Here is a 19506-nt window from a genome sequence, read left to right on the forward strand (position 1 = left end):
CGTACCAGCGATTTAAAGGACCGTCCAATTTGGGGTCTGGTTTAAACCTGAAAGGACTCATCTGGAATTAGTCGCTTAGTCCCAGGCCAATCCCAGGATCTTTCGTCTCTCCGAAACGTCCTCACCCCTGTGCAAATTAAGTTGAGTTTACTACAAGGCTTTCGTGTTGCAACAGTATGATTATTATCTGCTATTACCAACTTTATCCACTATCTGTCTGGTTTCATCTCTGACACAAGTTGAAAAAATGTTATTTTTATCACTAAACAAAAAGTGGGCCTATGGTTCACAAACATTAAAGATATCTTGCATTTTGGTGGCTGTCCTGGGCCACGTTTCCTAACGTTATCAAGGAAAGAAAACCCCTCTAGTCTCACTTCCTCTTAATTTACTTTTAAAACATACTAATTTTAGAAGTCACACAGTCGGACCGTGCGTAATTTAGTCACCCACTGTCTTTGCCGTAGCAGACACCTCTGACCGAAACCATCTAAGTGTGGTATAAGAATCTTTCCCACCTCTATCCTTTGGAGAAAGTTGTTCTCTCTTGCCCTTGAGGTAAAGGTACCATTTGCAATCCTTCATGCTCTCTGGCACAACAGAGGACTTCAATATCCTAACAAGGGATGAATGAACTATTCCTGAGATTTTCTGTTGGGTTACATTACAGAACCCAAACATCCATTAATATACAAATACGTAGCAGCAGCTTGTGCACCGGTAAAACAAACCACTGAAGATTAGTAACTACCAGGGTGCCCTTCCCATATACGCTCTCAGAAGTCCCTAGATACACAACTTTGTCTGCAGCCCCCCCCCCCGTGTAGGAGTGAACCCCACAAAGCTATCCACCCAACAGTCCAGGGGTTCACTCCTACACCCCCGCGGAAGCTGGTCTTTGTTGGGTAGCTACTCCATTTTTTTCTTTGCACAAATAACTTACCTTTAAGTCACTGGACTTTTTGAATGGAGCAATGAATGTGGGTATACAGTTATAGGAAATTCCAAGATCTGGCTAATTTTACCTTTTCCTTGGAATATTGTGGTAAATCTCTGAGGGTGTGTGTGTGTGGAGGGGTGTGTGTGCAGGTATGTGCAGGCTTGTGTGTGCATGCATATGCAGAAGGTGAGAGTTTAGCCATACTGGGTCCCTTTAGTTCTGTCTGGATAGAATCCACCTTGGGCAGGCAAAGGCGAACTCTTTAAGTGCATCTTAGCCCTTCTGTTCCTCTTTCTCTGACAGTTACTATCTGTGGAGCTGCAGCAAGAGGTGGCTTCTAGGGCTACACTTCAGCGGATGCCTCGGGTAGCAGGACACATGTTGCAGCTCTTGTGTAGGCCTTGGAGGCCAGGATTCCTCGGGCGTTGGCAGCAGCTGGCATTCCAGCTTATAGGCAGGCACCATATTGGTACTTCTCCGTTCTTGACAGCAGTTAGTGATACAACAAAACAATACTAGTAGGCTCTCCTTTAGAACCTTATCCTTCCCAGGTATGGGATTCGGATCAAATTTAGAGGACAGGAATGAATTCTCTTCCCGAGAGCAGGCCTCAAACCCAATCAGAATTCAGGTGGTTACCCCTACAACTGCCATGCCAGCACTGCACTGTGGGCACATTTCACTTGGCAATTCAGTATTGTAGAAAGCAGGGTCCCGCGCTGGGTACGACCACGGGTTAGTTTTTCTCCGGTAGGCTGCATAGCACCACCTGGTGCTGAGAAACCTAACCATCATGAAAGTTTCCTGGTCAGTTCTAGACTTACTTGCCTATCTATATCCTGCAACCAAGTGTGTAGTGTCTTTAGCAATAGGGTCTTGTCATCTGGTTCGGATAGGCAACCAAGTATTGCTCTCTGCTTCATAACTGTGGATGCAATTTATCTAACTGCTTCAAGCTCCTACTGCTGTGCCTTTCCCCACCATAATTGACTGTAGTCTCAAACTTCGAATAAACTGTTTCTCCCATAATGTGCTTGATTGATCAGAAAAATTTGTCAGAGCAGTAGGAGAAGTAACTGAGACATGTTCTTAAATTCCAGCAGAGATGTACAGACCATACATTTTTCATCTTGGGACTCAGTTCTGTGTTTCTCATTTCCTCAAGTCTTCTTTGAATTGATTGTTAGAGATGCTAGTTGTTTGTTTGTTTGTTTTTCGGTTTTTCGAGACAGGGTTTCTCTGTGGCTTTGGAGGTTGTCCTGGAACTCACTCCGTAGACCAGGCTGGCTCTAGAGATGTTAGTTTAATAGCACCCAAACTTACTGAGGTGACGATACCCTAACACTTATCATCTCCAATTCTGGTTGACTTTGTCTTTCTATATTCTAAAAATTCTTTGAAGCATAACTGGTAGATTTTTATTATTTAAACAAATAGACAAAAAACAACAGATATGTTGCATAGAATTTATGTGAAGTGAAAAAGTATAATTAAATTTATTATTGATGATAATTTGACTTATGTAAATTAAAATGCAGGTTTAAAACAATACATATTTTATAACTCATAGAAACAAAAGGATAGTCGTTGAATGTGTTAAGAAGCCTGCATATGTGCATGCATGGGAGAGGGAAAAAATGGGAATCAAGAATAGAGATATTAGGCCTAGAAAGATGGCTCAACAGTTTAAAACTGGCTGCTTTTCCAGGTGGGTTCAGTTCCCAGAATCCACATGGTGGCTCACAACTGTCTGTAACTTCAGTTCCAGGGGAGTCTGATGCCTTTTCTGGCCCATAAGGCAAGAGACATCCACAAGGTGTACGGACACACATGCAGGCAAAATACCCATACACACAAAATAATAATTTAAAAAAAATCAGGATATCCAGGGACTGGAGAAATGTCTTAGTAGTTGAGAAAAGTATATATTGTTTTCCTGAGGACCTGAGTTCAATCCTAACACCAATAGTAGGTAGCTCACAACCACCTAAAACTCCCAGCTCCAGGGACCTCTGTGGACATGACACTCTCACACATGTATCTGTGTGAAGCACATACACATACACAATTAAAAATAAAATGATTTACTTTATAAGTTACAATTTACTTTATAAAGTAGGATATCCTAAGACAGGCATGTAACTCCACCACTGAGGAGACTGAGGCAGCAGCAGCATGAGTTTGAGGTCATGTGGTGATATATTATTTGTGATTTATTAAAGTTGCCTGAGGGTTCAGAAAGCAAAGCTATCCACAAGTCATAGAACCAGGCAATGGTGATACACATCTTTAATCCCAGCAGTCATACTAGCTAGCCATAGAGACAGGCGGTGGTGGCACACACCTTAAATCCCGGGACTCAAGAGACAAGCAGATGGATCTCTGTTAGTTTAAGGCCACACTGAGCTACATGAGATCGATCCACACCTTTAATCCCAGCACTCAGGAGGCAGAGGCAGGCAGATGTCTGTGAGTTCGAGACCAACCAGGTCTACAGAGCGAGTTCCAGGATGGGCCCCAAAGCCACAGAGAAACCCTGTGTCAAAAAAAACAAAACAAAACCTAATCTTTGGCTGCTTTTCTTTTCTGATCTTTATCTTGAACCCCAATATCTGTCTCTGGGTGTGTAGCTTTCTTCTTACAAGGTCACCCTGGGCTACATAGTGAGATCTCATTCAGAAAAAGAGGTCTTAACAACTTAAGGGAAAAGAATGGATGAAGAATCCAGAGGGATCTACAAGTAAATGGAGATTAAGGGAACAAACATACATCTCTACTTTTTAGTATCAACTCAGGTCAACTTCTTAGCTTCTGTAGAAATAAAATGTAAGAGAAGATTGTGATCATGTTTATTTCATTCATACAGTGAAAATTGTTTTACAAAGACACCTTGGATTTGGAGGGAGCATTGAAAGGCACTCTTCTAAAGTGTCCTGCTGGAAAGGTAGGTAATCCTTTCCCAGGGGCAGTGCATACAAAGAACATAAAAGAAAAGGGATGATAAAGCACTTCAATTCTGCAATTATTCTTCAAGGAATTTATCCTAAGAAGGCCGCTGAATTAGAGGATAAAGATGTAAGTGTGCCTATCATTTACAATAAAAATAAAAACACTCCAAATATCCAACAGCAGGTGGAAAGTTAAACCAACATGACTTACACATAATGAAGGAATATAAACTATGACATCAATGCATATGAATGCCCAGGAAATCATGATATAGAAGAAGCCCCACATATTTTATTTATATAAACTTTAAAGACAAGCTTATCAAAACAAATTCATGCTCACACATTAAAACAGAAAATAAAGAGTTAATATTAGGGGCTGGAGAGATGGCTCAGGGGTTAAGAGCACTGACTGTTCTTCTAGAGGTCCTGAGTTCAATTCCCAGCAACCACATGGTGGCTCACAACCTCCTTGAATGAGATCCGGTGCCCTCTTCTGGCCTGCAGACATACATGCAGGCAGAACACTGTGTGCATAATAAAAAAAAATAAATCTTAAAAAAGAGAGTTAATATTAGATATCTTTACATAGTAGTATGTCTGAAGATTTTTCTCTCCTTTCTCATGGGCAAAGTTTTTTTTTATTCTTCATACATTTGTGTTTCTAATTAATTAGTTAATTAATTGATTTACTATATGTGTTTGTGGTTGCTTCTCTGTCTCTGTCTCTGTCTCTCTTTGTGTGTGTGTGTGTGTGTGTGTGTGTGCGCGCGCGTAGGTCAGAGGATAGTTTACCAAGTCAGTTCTCTTTTTCCACTATGTGGATTCTGGGGACTGAATTCAGGGCTTGACACATGGTGGCAAGTATCCTTACCTGCTGAGCCATCTTTCCAGCTCACAGAAAATATGTGAGTTTCTATTATACTTAGAAAATAGACATTAATTTGGAAATAAATGGACATCTTGACTCGTGGTGAATGAGTAGTTTGAGAAGGAAGGACATGACATTCACTTCAAGTGCAATGGTGCCTCATAGGACAAGAGTAATTGCGAGAAGCATTTTGTAGATACTGTTCTTTAGGATCCAGAGGTGTACAAAAGACACAGGAGGAAAAACGTGGGTTGAGTCACCAATTCCTTGCCGGGTGGGTCTAAGGAACTGTGATGTGCAATCGAAACAAAAGCCAGGGACAGACTGTTCTGCCATGGAAGGTCATCCTAATGTAAGGTATTGGTGACAAAGACAGCCAGCACCTTTCCAATCGTGAAGGCTTTTTATAGAAGCCATAGTCTCGACCCCAGGGATGATTTCTAGGTAGTTCTGATCATTTCTAGGAATCTCTGTCCAGCATTTCACCAGTATGATTTACAGGTACTCCGGAACAGCCAATGTTTAAGTCAATGTGTCATTGGAAGAGTTACTGAAGATGAGATCACAAAGATAAAATGGCACAGAGAGGAAGATATTTCTATCTGCGTTGTTTACATATGTTAGAGATTCTATACTGCCTTATAGGAATTGCAATATGGAAATTCTAATCTTGTGCCTAACAGTCACACTGTGTGGACAACAATTTAGTCTCCAAAGGACAGAAACACCTCAGTGTGGATGAACTAGATGTTGATGGAGAGTAAAGCAAAGGAAAACAACTCCCAAAGAACTCAGACAGCTAACAAACTCAGACTGAATACTGGGGAAGAAATTACACTTGTCAGCCCTGGCAGTGGCCCAAGGTCCTACCAAGGACAGTGGGCATCCTAAAGATACAGATGAGCAACGCCATGCTGTAGGAGGAAAAGAGATTGCTAAAACAGAGGGAGGGACGAATAAGGAAGTGTGGCAGGGCTCCATGGGAAGTGCTCTTACTTGTCACATGTTAAAAGTCAGTAGAATTGAGATGAAAATACACATCTTATTACAAAGATTTTTGGGGAGCCAATGCATTTCATGAAGTCATAGTTTTTTTTGTTGCGCATTGTTTTTGTTTTTGCTTGTTTTTATTCCTGTAAGTACATGGATCAGACTGTTTCCTCAGACTGCCTCCTCAGACTGCCTCCTCAGACTACCTCTTCAGAGACTGCATGTCTCCTCAGACTCCTCAGATTTCCTCCTCAGACTGCCTCCTTAGACCACCTGCTGCTCAGATTGCTTCAGACAGACTGCTGCTCAGACCTTTGCTGGCTCTGTGGAACCTCAGACTGAATGCAATGAGTTCCTGTCTCCTCCTGCCTTCTTCTATCCCTCTATCCCCCCAGTTATCACTCCTGTCTCCACTTCCCTGGTGCTGGTAATAAAGGCATGCGATTCCCATAAGGTGTGAGCCATCACCCTCTGACTGTGTTTCTCTTTTAGACTAGATCAGTCTCATGTAGCCCAGGGTAACCTTGAACTCAGAGATCTGCCTGCCTCTGGCTCCCGAGTGCTGGGGTTAAAGGTGTGTGCCACCACTGCCTGGCGTCTATGGCTAACTAGTGTGGCTAGCTTTGCACTGTGATCTTTAAACAAGCTTTATTTGTTAGATCACAAACAAAATATCATCACAAAGATACACTCTACCCTTCAATCCACTCTCCATCCCATTCCCCAAACTATTAATAAGTATTTTTCATGGACCAGGTTCTATAGGTTTACCAATATCATTGTTTCTCAGACCTCAGATGCCAAATTTGCCAAAAGTTTAAGAAAGTTTTTCTTTTAAGGGGTGTGAAAAGAGCCTTTCCTAGTCAATCTCATTCCATCCTGGGTACCTCCTGCTTCCTGCCAAAGCAGGTTTAGTTATTTTCATAGTACCGTGTTCCACTAGAAAGTGGAATAGAAGTTTGCTACTCTATCTCATAGTAGCTGATTGGCACTTTGAGTCTCTCATCTCTCTGGTCTCATAGCATCTTCTCACGGACAATCCTTGAGGAGTATCTTGCTCACTGTAAGTACTCTGTGGCTAGCAGTATTCGGTTCTGCGTGTTCGCAGGTAACCCTCTGAGCCTCAGTTTCCAGATTAGTACAATGGACACAGCAATGTTCTGCTTCACAGTAATGAAGTCAGAGTCACTTTGTAACAACAAAGGTACCACAGATGACTGGAGCCTTCCGGATATCAAATGCTTCTTGCCCTGGTAACAGTATTTCATTTCCCTTTAGGAAATCACCCTTGGGCACGTGATCGAGTGATGCTAGGTCTCCCTGCCTCTTTCCCCACACTGCTTTCCAGTGCTGGTCCAGCCATGAGCCATATCAGCTACAGCCAGGAAGTGTTTGCCTGGGACCACTTACTTAAATCATTGACGCAGTCTTTCTTATGCCACTGGGCAAAACTGAAGTAACTGAAATACTAAGGTATGAGATGGTGGGGCCAGCGAGATGACTCAGCAGGTAAAGACACTCGTTGCCAAGCCCTACAAACTGAGTTTGATCCCTGGAACCCACATGGCAGAAGGAGAGAACCAACTCCTTCAAGCTGTCTTATGATACGTATGACCTATGGTACATGTATGCATGCACGTGCGTGTGAGCACACACACACACACACACACACGCACACACACTAAATAAATAAATGTAATTTTTGTTGTTGTTTTGTCAAGACAGAGTCTCCTTATGTAGCTCTGACTATCCTGGAACTCACAAAGTTAATTTTTAAAATCCTTAAAGTAAGATCTGAGCCATTAAGATTGCCCACCTGGAGAGCCTTCCAAGTCCCCAAGGTTTCCTAAAATGCCATCCATGTTCAGACTGCCACCTCTAACAAAAGAGAAATTTAACATACAATGACAAGCTCCATTTTGTTTTCAGATAAGTGGAAAAAAGAGAAGCAAAACGTGATAAAACACCAGCATAAAAGAAAAAAAGATGAAGAAATCTACCAAACCTTAATGATATTACTTGTTCTCATATCAACTTATGGCAATATTCTGGAGATAGTACTGAATTAATGAAGTAACTGAAGGTATGCTTGTTAGGACTGTAGTTAGCTTCAGCCATAGGCATTCATTTTTTCATAATCCTGGAGGCTGGAAGCCCAGCATCAGGGTGTCAGCAAGGTTGTTTTTTCCTCAGGCTGTGATATGATGAAAGATCTGTCCAGGCCTTGCTCTGGCTCGCACAGACAGGGGGTAAGGATGCACCTTTGTTGGTAGCATGTTTGCTACACTTGCAGGAAGCCTTGGGGGTCCAATACCCAGCACAGTATAAAACGAGAAGCATGGTGGTATGTATGTGCCTCTAATCTTAGCACACTCACGAGAAATTCAAGGTCATTCTGGAGTACCTACTGAGTTTGAGGCCATCCTGGGTTGCACGAGTACCTGCTATAAAATAAAATAAGGAATAATTGATGAAATCCTCAGACATACAAATCTAAACACACATATGTAATCACAAAAGAGCAGTGAGAAAACTGGCCACAGATGTCTTAGTGCAAACACTTATTAGATTTTAAATGGCAGGATTAAGGCATGTGTTTATCCTCTGCTTCTGAAAATAGAACTGCTGGCTGAGTTAAGTCCCCTGGAGGCTGAAAGGCCAATAACTGGACAGAAATTCATTATGGTGTCCTTCTGAGAACAGCTGCTGCATACAGAATCTGGCACTCACTGCCCTGCCTGGAGATCAATGCCACTCCTTCATGCCTAGAAGCCTCTCCATCTTGCATTTCTCCTCACTTAGCATTTTGCTACTGGTTGTTTCACTCCCTCTGTTGATGTATTGATGTTTGTTTCATGGTCCTAGGTTATGTTGCAGTGAGTTTTCAATAGAAGCATCCCTTCTGGCTATCTGGTGAATGAATGTCCTTCATCATCTTACCTCCTTGTAAGTATTATTCTGATAGCCCATTGCAACTCATGCTCTTCCATTAAAGTCAAAAGAGCTATGTCTATTATTGCCTGGGATGGAGTCCAAAGCTCGCAGGGAAAATGGATAGCATTCGCTCAACTTCAGTATGTGTGTGTTACATTGACACACCAAGACAGATGAATTCCCTCAAGCTGTGACAGAACTACAGCATCACTGAGTCATTAGAGATGTGCCTGCTGCTCCAGGCACTTTCTCAGCCTGGACCACTGTGTAGTTATTAAGGATCTCACGAAGAACAAAGAGTCAGGCTGGTGCTGTTGCCTGGATGAGCTTTGTTCCCCTGAGGACTTGTGTTGGTCTGCAGCATAATAAGAATTAATGGAGCTTCTAAAGGTGGAGCTTATTTCTCCAGTCCCTAAGGTAATTGGGTCATCTGTGGTGCTGCTGAAGGAAGGGACTAATGTACTTTTTGTGGGACACCCACTAGTTCTGGAAAGCGTTGTCACAAAAGGGAAAGGCTGGCCCCTCCCTGTTCTCTGGCTTCCTGAAGTTTCACAATGTGACCTGTTCCTCTTGCATGTGTTCCCACAGTGATGCCATTGAGCCTGCTATAATGTAGCCAGCTCCTCACCAAAGTGGACTGGATGATGGAATCGTACTCTGGGACACCCTGAACAGTATGCTAAATGAAGCTCTATTCTTTGTAAGCCAGCCCCCCCCCGCTTAGACACTTTGTTTCAGTGATGGAAGATGGGTAACACTCTTGGATGTAATCCCAGAGGACCTGCCCCACTTACTGGAAGGAGAGCTTTGAAGGCCAGGGCTGGAAAGCACAGAAGCATTTTTAATATCTTGAACTGGAAAAATTCAGGTCTGTCAGTAGTAGAAAGAATAAATTGTCATGCATTTACATAATGTAATTCTATTTAGGAACATAAAGAAAAATGGTATAGGGCCTCTAAATAATATGCATTGTTCTCAGACACAATCTTGCAACAAAAAGGCCAAATTCTAAAGTCTAATTCCAGACAGTCAAAGATGGGATTGTATCTACTGTCCTCCTAATTCCATGGTCATCGTAGCTGCTTACCAACTGGACCTGAATATTTCTTCTCCTGTCTGGATGCTCCTGTTTCCTAGGTAACCAGCTCCACTTTGTCGTAGTGAAGAATACAGTCTTGTGGAGTGAGGCAGGTTCAGCTTGAGTCACATTTTACTCACATCCAATAATAGCCTTAGCCCATAACAACACCCATTTTGCTTGGCTTCAGTTTTTCTTCTTTAAAACAGGCAATGGTAATAAGGTTTATCTCCCAGATCTGCTTTTTGAGAATCCCATGAAGGAACATATGCCAAACATTGTTCTAATAAAAGTTGATTCTTTCCTTTTTTCTTCCCAAATCATATTCATAAAAGAAACTCAGGATAGAGTTCGGTTAACTGATAATTTTGAAGAAGTCAGGGTGGGCTCCGTGTTTTTGCCTCTGCTGTGGCTACCCAGAAGTAGTGAAAAGGCATGGAGTGTAGAGCTGAAACACACCGGCTTCAAATCCAGCTGTGTCACCTGTAAAACTAAGATTTAAAATGCACCAACACCAGAGGGCGCACATTAGCATTAAATAAGTGCAATCCGTGAGACACGTTTGAAACATCCGAAGTGCATCCTGTGCATTATAATTCAGCCCAGTCACAGTCAAACTTATATAGCACGAATTATAGTTGGTACTGATAATAAAAACCCAGCGACAGAAATTGGGGTTAAAGCTGAAGATCAGAGAAGCAGAGCGACCAGCCACTACAGCATTCTCACCTCTACCAACTCTCAGACAGAAAAGGGAAAGGGGGATTCTGTCCTCAGAGTACATCTGTCTCCACGAACCTCAGACTGCACTGAGCTCCTGAACCCTCCCGCCTTATATTCCTCTCTAGTGTTGGGATTAAAGGCGTGGGATCCCAATTGCTGGGATCACCTTTGTGTGAGCTCTGTTTCTCTTTTAGACCAGATCAATTTCGTGTAGTTCATGAATTAACAGAGATCTGTCTGCCTGTCTCCCGTGTACTGGAATGAAAGGTGTGTACTACCACTGTTTGGCCTCTATGGCTGTGGCTAGCTTTGCACTCTACTCTTCAGGAAAACTTTATTAGATCATAAACAAAATATCATCACAAACTTACTACAAAAAATAGAGATAGGTAGAGGTTGTATTTTAGTCTTCTGAAAGACAGCGTTCCCACGTGCCTATTAAAACTTCTCAAAAACATATTTTTTGGTGCCAGTCACATTAAGTTTTCATAAGTGTCACTTTGTGTTAATACATTGTATAGTGGTTCTATTTTCACAGTAGAAAAAAAGGGAGGCTATTTAAATAATCTTTTCATAGTAAAAGACAGGAGCCAACTCTTTTTCTTCTGAACCCTATATCCTACATTGTTTATAAAACACGCATAGAGATAATGTTTAGATTAATTTCACTGAAAAACAATCTTCCAAGCAGCTATCTTAGCCCACATTTCAAGCTCTGAAAATACAGTGAGTGGTATAGTATGTTGAGACAGTGCGGTGGCTAATGCTGATTTTGGTCTTGACAGAATCACCTCAGAGCCTAGGTTCTAGGGTAGTCTACATTAGGTTAATTGAGCTTGGAAGACCCACCTAGATTACAGGTGGCAGCATTTCCTTGGCTGGGATCACAGACGGAACAGAAAGGGAAAAGTGAGCTGAACACAGCATTCATTTTTCTCTGCTTCCTGCTGTGGACACAGCCTCACCGTTGCTTGGTTTATACAGTGCTCGGGCTAAAACCCAAGGTTTTATGCATGCTAAGCAATCATTCTAGCAACCCAGCGCACCCATGAGTATTGATGCAGACTACTGACTAATCTCAGTGTTCATTCACTCATTTATTCATTCTTTCATTCTGTCAACATGGTCAACAGACAGATAATCAAAATATAAAATAGATCAAGTTATTGTATGTACATTGGAGAAACATAAGTCAGAGAGTGAAAGACTGCGTGGCTCAAGGTAGGAATAGGATTTTCCAGTTTAAAATGGGATGGTACAGCTAGAGAATGACTCACTAAGAAGGAACCCATTGGCGAGGAAGGGCCTTAGAGAAGCAAAGGACATGCCAGTGGGACATTTGATGGAACAGCGTCCTTAGACGAAGGAATAGACTAGGCAAGGCCCAAGCAGTGAAGGTGTACCTGGGAGGTTTCTAGAAAGGCAGTGGCCAGGATGCCTATAGTGATCAAAAGCCAAAGTAGTAGTGCTTCTGACAGTTACCAGAAGTAGGAGTCTGGCATGGGTGTTTCTGGATTCCATTTGTGGCCCCTTCTCCAAAGAACTGAAGACAAATGTTCATACAGATTTGTAAAGCCAAAGAGCAAAGAGAGTGCAGATTAAACAGAGATACACTGTCAAGATCGGTGGCTCTGGTGATATTCACGGGCTGGCATTTTTTGCTCCCTGTGGATTTCTACCGCTTCTCTTTCATCTGTTTGTAGTGTTATTTTCATGGTGTATAAATTTCCATGAATATATGCATCTGTTTATAAACTCTTTTCTGTTCCACCGATCCTTCATTCTAAAAAAAAATCACACTTTCTTACTACTATGAGCTTTGTATTTTGCCTTATGGACAGGACAAGTTTTATCTTTTTTTAATTTTAAAAATTGTGCACATCTACTTATTTGCATATGTTGGAGGATGCCTGTGGAAGTCATCTCTCTGCTGCCAACATTTGGGTTGCCCAGCATCGCGCTCAGGTTGTCAGGCTTGGCAGCAAGCACTTTCCCAGCTCAAACAGCTCATCAGTCTTTCCTTTTGTTGTTCAAGGGGCTGAAGAAGCTCTGGACACGTATGCTGACAAAACATCTAGAATAAGTTACTGTGGTTTCTGTAGGAGAAAACTTAAAAGTTTCAATGTTCCTGTTTTGTATTTGGATGAATTTAGTTTACTTTGAGGAACTTTGACATCCTTGTAAAACTAAATCAATCTGTTTAGAATCATTTGCATATGTGATCATTGGTACCTTTTATTATCCCTTAAAAATATCATCATCTGACTGCATATCCAGGTTAGACCATCTTTGATACTTCCTTGCTTTGCTTCTGCTGTTTTGTCTTTAAAATGTTTCTAGTTGGTTAATGCTGATTCAGGGGAATGGTGTATTTTCACACCTGTGGGAAACGATCAGTTCTTACAGCTTGTTTATTTGTAAAAGCTCTTTAAATATTAAGAATGTTTACTGTTCATATGCCATAGTTATTTTTCCCAGTTTGTCATTTGATTTTTAATTTTGTCTTTTGTAATTTTTACAGTTCTAAGCCTTAAACTGACCCAAGGAGTCAATGCTGTTGATAATAATTAGTGCTTTACTTCCTTTCACAAATGATATTTTGCAAAATGTTTGTTTTGTTCTCTTCTGCCCTTGCAATTTGCTTTCCCAAAACACAGAATACCAAATCTGTCCAAAAGAAATGTGTTTTCATGTTTGATCCACTAGGGGCCAACACTCCCTTGACAGACACTGCTGTGGCATTCTAAAACTTGCATTTTTCTCTCTGAGGAGAGAGGAGACTGGCTAAGGAAACCTAGCTGAAAATAACCAACTCCCATTCAAGTTAGATGGTCAGAAATGACAAAAACCAACAGCTACCTTTGAAGGCAAGAAGTGACATAAGGAAGAGTCAAAATTGTCTTGAAATGAACAAAAATAAAGATACAAAACACAAATAAGACAACTGGAAGTCTTGTTAAAATTGAATTCAGAAGGAGGAACAGCCAGATAATAAAGAGGGCCCAGTTTCTACTCCAAACCCACACTGAGGGCGTGAGGAGAAAGCAGCAACCATGGCCTTTCTTCCCTCCCCTCCTTTCTCGGTCAGGACACGTGTGGGCTAGCCGGCTCCCTCATCCTGTAGGACTCCTGTGCAGGCCACTCAGTAGAAAACAATTCTCAAACCCCAAACAACGCAGAACAAGAGGGATGGCTTCAATTCCGTGAGCACCTGTAGAGGAGGGTGCTCCCGAGGGACTGAGCTCTCCCCTAGCAGGACCATGGAAGGTGATTTCTCTCTGAATCCTATTAAGTCCTCAGAATCACATTTATAACATGAAAGTAGACAAATCTGTGAGAAAAAGGAAGGCAGAAGAAAGGGAGGGAGCATGGGGGGAGGATGGAGAGAAGTAGGGAGAAGGAGGGAGGGAAGACACTTGATCAGACCAATTAAATGACAAGGCTGCAATTCTTTTATTTTTTTTTAAAGAGTTCCTTACATATAGATGGCTTCTTATATTGAGGTCTTGTGTGGAGGGATCAAATAGCCCACATGCAAACTGCTATAAAAAGCAAGTACTGTAGCTACAAAGGTGCGCATGCCAGCCTGGGACTTGGCTTCCGAATGCCCTTCTTAAGTAGGGCAAGCACGTCATATCAAATATGAGAGCTCATTCCATAAAAGGAATTTATTTTTACAGCAATTAAAATAAATGTATGGGCTGGGGAGTGTAGCTCAGTTAAGCACCGTGCCTTCTCAGCATGCATGAGGCCCTGGGCTTAATCTCCAGCCAAGCATAGACCAGACCTGTAATCCTAGCACTCAGGAGTGGAGGCAGGAGGATCAGGGGTTCAAGGTCACCAGGAGTTTAGGGAATGAAGGGAAGCCTAGGCTAGAGATCCTGTTTCCAAACAAACTAAATAGACACTTCAAGGACATAAGATAAAGTCTAGTTTCAAAATAGAATCTTTTATTTACTATTTTATAACTTCACACATGCAAACAACATATCTTGATCATATTTACCCAAACTTCTCTTTCCCACTCCCCTAGGCACCTCAATTTTCTCCTTCCACCTCCCCATAAGGAATCATTCTAAAAACTAAACTTCAAATTAATCTTTCTGTGGCTTTTGATTTAGTACCTTCTATGACTGAACACGCACACAGAAAGAATCCATTTAAAATGCTAAGCCACTTCACAAGATTCATTTACTTAACTCTCAAGTAAACTTATCTTTATGGGTAATAAATGCAAAAGGGAAAATGCAAGAAAATGATTTCCTTCTTTTTAAGAAGCAGGTTGAGGCAGGGGGATCACTAGGAACTTGAGGCAAGTCTGGGCTACTGAGTCGGTTCTGGGCTAGCCTCCATCTGCATCGCTGAGTTCCTGCTGGCTTCAGTATGGGTTACTGAGCGAGACACTCTAAAGGGGGATGGCACAAAGTCTTCCATTAAATGAACAACCGGAGACTACTTATCTCCTCTCCTATTGGAAGGCATTTGTCTTATCTTCAGTCATCGATGATTAAAAAAACTCAAAGCAATCAAGTAAAAAAGGCAAATTATTCTGTAGATCAATGTGTTTATGTGGAATGTCATTTGGGACAGATGCCTAAAGAGAAATTAACAGACCAAAAGATTTTTTTCTTAATTAGAATTTCTATTTCTGTAATGTAACCTCATGACCAAAAGCAACTTGGGGAAAAAGAGTTTATTTCACTTACACTTCCAGTAACACTCCATTATGAAGGGAAGTCAGGGCAGGAACTCAAACAGGGCAGGATCCTAGAGGCAGGAGCTGATGCAGAGCCCATGGAGGGGTGCTGCTTACTGTCTTACTTACTATGACTTGCTCTGCCTCCTTTCTTATAGAACCTGGGTCAACCAGCCCAGAGATGGCATCACCCACAGTGGGATGAACCTTTCCTTGTCAGTCACTAATTTAGAAAATACCCTACAGCTGGATCTTATAGAGACATTTCTCAATTGAGGTTCCCTCCTTTCAGATGACTCTAGCTTGTGTCAAGTTGACATAGAACTATCTGGCAAAGATATGAACATTTTAATAAGCAGAGAATACTGCTGTTGTGTGGATGGTACTAACCTATAGTCTCACTAAGGGACTTCTTTTCCACCATATTCCCTCAAAGATTGCCTTTTAAAAAGTCAAATATTTTGTTCTTTTCCATTCCGTTGGGTCAAAAATTATTATTGTTATTTTATTTTATGCTTCCTCTATAATGGTAAAAGTTTAGCATTGTGTAGTCTTAAAGTCATTTGGAGACAGGTGAATAGAAAGGGACCCAAATTCTCCCTGTATTTGGCTAAGTGTGAAGCATTATTAGATAAAGTTAAGGTTGTTTAGGAATGTCTTCGCTGTAAGCACACTTTGCTATGATCTTTTCCATTGCTGGGGACAGATGCTTTGAATATTCAGCTGATTGACAATCGTCAGACTCATCCCTCATGCCTGGCTGTCCTGGGGCTGGAGCTGCTGACTGAGCAATCCCCCTGTTAGCCACAGGCTAGAATGTCTTTATGACAGCAGGTATGTTTTGAACTCTGTGGACATCCCGAAGAAACAACACACCAGTTGTAAGGAATACTGGATCCCTTCCTCTTCCCAAATACTCTCCCTTCTATTTTATGAACTATTTAAAATTTACAGTGTAGACAGATAGAAGAAGGGGTGGGAGAGGAGGAGGGGAAAGGGGAAAGATGTTGAGATTTATTAGAAAAAAAGAAGTAAGAGCTTGTCATCCAGATATGTAAAATGAACATGAACAAAATGGTATGATCATTGACATTTGGTCAACCTTTTGCATTTTGGCATCTCCATTGATCTCTCAAATGAAAACCTTAAAATTTCAGGAAACGATGTGAAGCCCTATGGTGTATCCACAAAGGCTCTTGTAACAGCAAGTAACAAAGAACCCCTCTCTTTCCTGGGGCAGGGAGCTGCTACACATGGACATGGTCGCTGAGGCCTGCTTCTTATTTCTGGTTAGCCAAAGATGGAAGAACTCTGGTGAATTCATAGACAAGGGAAGAGGGAAGTAGGAGGTCACCTCTGGACTGAGCTGAATCTGAGCTGGGGATGTTGACTCTCAGCATTATCAGGGGGAGCAGGGCTACAGTGATTCCTGTGAATCCCCACCGAGAAGAGTCACCTCTTATTACAGGTTGTGTGGGCTCGTCTTCTCCTCTTAGAAGCATCCCCCCCCCAAGCTGGCTTATTTGAAGTTGGCATTGTGCATTGGCAGGAAGCCGACTCCTTCCCTGTCAAAAAACATTTTGCATTCAATTCATAGCTTGCTTCTGAGTTTATTTTTATACTTAAAAAAGAAATTGGGTACCAAATATGTCCAAATACATTCTGTGTGCATTCAAGCAGTTCTATTAGTTAACCAATGACATCCCCAGACCTTTCAATTTATTTTCACATAGGTATAGAGCTGAGGAACAGGCAGGAAAATAACAGAATAGTTAGAGTCTTCATTTCACAAATGGGCTTACACAACAATTGCTCAGACTTGCCCTTGTCATTTTAACGACCCATGAAAATGACAATACATGTAAATGGATTGTCCCTCCTCCCCCTCCTCTTCCTCCTCCTCCTCCTCCTCTTCCTCCTCCTCCTCCTCCTCCTCCTCTTCCTCTTCTTTTTGGTTTTTTGAGACAGGGTTTTTCTGTGTAGCTTTATAGACCAGGCTAGCTTTGAACTCACAGAGATCCACCTGCCTCTGCCTCCCAAGTGCTAGGATTAAAGTCATATGCCCCAACTGCCTGTCGGATAGCCTTTCTTCGAGTGTATGGACACTGTGATATATTTCATCAATCCTCACTGACGGAAGTTGGGCTTGTTTGCTAAAATTTATTCTACTGGGGCTGATGGTAGAGGAGTAGAGCACCACTTAGGTTCCAAGCCCCAACCTTAATCTCCACCACACTTTCACATAACATCTGCTAAGCTCTCTCTAGTCCATGGTCTGTTGCCAGAGCTAAGAATGAGAGCAGTAATACTGGCATCCAAGCTCCATCTAGAGCAAGAGTGTTTTCTTTCTTTTTATAAAGATTTATTTAATTATTATTATACAGTGTTCTGTCTATATGTATCCCTGCAGGGCAGAAGAGGGCACCAGATCGCATTACAGATAGATGGTTGTGAGCCATCATACGGTTGCTGGGAATTGGACTCAGGACATCTGGAAGACCAGCTAGTGTTCTTAACCATTAAGCCATCTCTCCAGCCCTGCAAGAATGATTCTAGTCAGAGTAGAAGCCATTGTGTGGCAGCTGGGGTCAGAGTAGAAGTCATCGCAGCACCTGCAGTAACAAGGGTCATGAGTTTGATGCCCTTGGCGAGTGACTTGACATTAAAGGCCACAGAGGAGCCAGGTTTATAACTTCAGATGGTCAGTATTGGGACATGTGACAGAACATAAGATGTATTTATTTTCACAATCCTACACTATCATTAACAGCATTTTATAAAAGTTGCCATCATCACGGTACCAGAACCTTCTATACTTGGTCCGGAGAAAATAAAAGTGAGAGTAAACTAGATAAGAGTTATTCTTCTTTTACCTTTCTATCCTAAATACCCCTGGAGTAATTGGGGAATAAGTTGAAGTATTTTTTGGTATGGAAAATAGCCTATTTCTGAGGAAATAGATTTGTACCTCTCAGGGGAGAAAAGGGGCAAAAAGAACTACAAATTTATGAGCCTCTTCAAATCTTTTTATCCCATAGTACATAACTCTCCTTTTTAAAAGAAAACTTCATCATCATCATCATCATCCTTATTGTTATTATTATTTTATGTGAGTATTTCTCTACATGTTTGTCTGTGTACCAAGTATGTAGCTGGTGGGTCCTGAAGTCTGAAGAAGATCTATCTGATCCCCTGGGACTGGAGCTACAGATAGTTGTGAGTCACTATACAAGTGCTGGGGATTGAACCCAGGTCCTCTATAAGAGCAGTCAGTGCTCTTAACCACTGAGCCAACTCCCTAGCTCTCTCTCTTTAAATTCTCTGTCCTATCCTATTTCCCTAGACTCACTTCCTAAACTACATACCCATTTCATTAAAATTTATACTAAGGGTATCTAGAAACTGGTAGGGCCAAGGCAAATTATGGGGAAAATAAATACTCCTTAAGGAAACAAAACAAAACTAAATGGACTTAGCATTATAATTCTTTAGGAAATTGGGAATAGCATAAGCAAACAGAATTCTAAATACTTTTTTTTAAATAGGAAGTTATGCACTTCAAAGTGATATTTACTTTCTCTTTCATATTTGATATAAATTAATGCAATGAATAACTTTCTAAGTATTTTATAACACAATCTAGACTTTTGAAAAACCAAATTAATTTATTTATTATATGAAGAAAAACACAAGAAAGTAATTGTACAGTGGTTTGAATGTAGAATGCCCTAAGAAACAGGTACTTTAAAATTTTGCTTCCAGAGTGGAAACATTAGCATATGGGACCTCAAGTGAGGTCCTTCAGTCACCAGAGAATAACCCCTAAGGGTGAGCATGAGAACCTCATGTCTTTCTCTTTTTCTGCACAGCTATGCTCTGAGTGGTCGTCTTCCCAAGCACCCCCTGCCATGACTGCCCACCACAGATCCAATCCCTCTGTGAACTAGAACCTTCCAAACTGTGAGCTGAGACAAATTGATGATGAACACTCCTGATCATTATTTTACTTCGAATTCTTTCAGACATTGCACCCTGACCACAGTTTCTTCTCCCTCACTCCTAACTCTTCTCTCTCCCCCAGCTCCTCTGTTTGCCTTCGAAGAAGGGCAGGACTCCGAGGGATATCATCCAAACATGCCATAACAAGTTACATTAAGAGTAGGCACAAATCCTTATATTAAGGCAGGACAAGGCAACACAGTAGGAGGAAAAGGGTTCTAAAGGCAGACAAAAGAATCAGAGACATCCCCACTCCCACTGTTAGTAGCCGTAGAAGAACACCAAGCTATACAATCATAACATATATGCTGAGGACCTAGCTCAGAC

This window comes from Mesocricetus auratus, unplaced genomic scaffold, assembly GCF_017639785.1.
Source record: "Mesocricetus auratus isolate SY011 unplaced genomic scaffold, BCM_Maur_2.0 Super-Scaffold_100676, whole genome shotgun sequence".
Taxonomy (NCBI): Eukaryota; Metazoa; Chordata; class Mammalia; order Rodentia; family Cricetidae; genus Mesocricetus; species Mesocricetus auratus.